We start from the raw sequence: 902 nt of genomic DNA on the forward strand, positions 1-902 counted from the left end.
GACTTAGCACATTGCCTTCAAGTTTCACCCGTTTTGTCAAAAATGGCAGGATTTCCTTCTTTCTCATGGCTAGGTAATGTTTCATCATATGTACACTTCACATCTTCTTTATCCATTCATCTGTTGATGGCCATGTAGGTTGTTTCCATATCTTGGCTACTTAGAATAATCCTGCAATGAACCTGGGGATGTAGGTATCTCTTAGAGAGATCTTGTTTTCATTTCTTTGACTTAGATACCCAGAAGTGGGGTTGCTGGATCGTGTGGTAGTTCTATTTTTAATTTTTAAAAAATTAGAACCTCCATATTTTTTTTCTCTAGTGGCTGTACCAGTTTACATTCCCATCAACAGTGCACAAGGGCTTCCTTTTTGTCCACATCTTACCAATACTTGTTACCTCTTGTTTTTATGATTGCCATTCTGACATGTGTGAGGTGGTACCTCAATGTTGTTTTAATTTGCATTTTCTCATCGCTTCTCGGCCTTTTGGCTGAGATCAAGTGTAGTATCTGTTCTTATCAGTTTAATTTGCATTTTCTTGATGGTTAGTGATGTAGATCATCATTTCACGTACCTGTTGTCCATTTGTATGTCTTCTTTGGAAAAATGTCTGTTCAGTTTCTCTCTTTTTTAAATTAGGTTGTTAGTTTTTTTTTGCTATTGAGGTATATGAGTTGTTTTTTTTTTAAAAATATATTGGGTAGTAACCCCTTATCAGATATGTCATTTGAAAGTATTTTCTCCTGCTCTGTAGATTTCCTTTTTCATTTTTTTGATGGTTTCTTTTGCTGTGCGAAGCTTTTTAGTTTGATGTAGTCCCACTTATTACTTTCTACTTTTTGTGAAAAATCCAAGAAATCATTGCTAAGACCAATGTCAAAGAGCTTTTTTCCTTGTTTTC

At 34.9% G+C, this 902-nt stretch overlaps 1 pseudogene; it reads left to right on the forward strand.

The window, feature by feature from the left end:
* Positions 1 to 471: 471 nt before the first annotated feature.
* On the forward strand, positions 472 to 580 carry LOC118667823 (annotated as a pseudogene).
* The last annotated feature ends 322 nt before the right edge of the window (positions 581 to 902 follow it).

The sequence above is a fragment of the Myotis myotis genome, unplaced genomic scaffold (genome assembly GCF_014108235.1).
Source record: "Myotis myotis isolate mMyoMyo1 unplaced genomic scaffold, mMyoMyo1.p scaffold_m19_p_12, whole genome shotgun sequence".
NCBI classification, from domain to species: Eukaryota; Metazoa; Chordata; class Mammalia; order Chiroptera; family Vespertilionidae; genus Myotis; species Myotis myotis.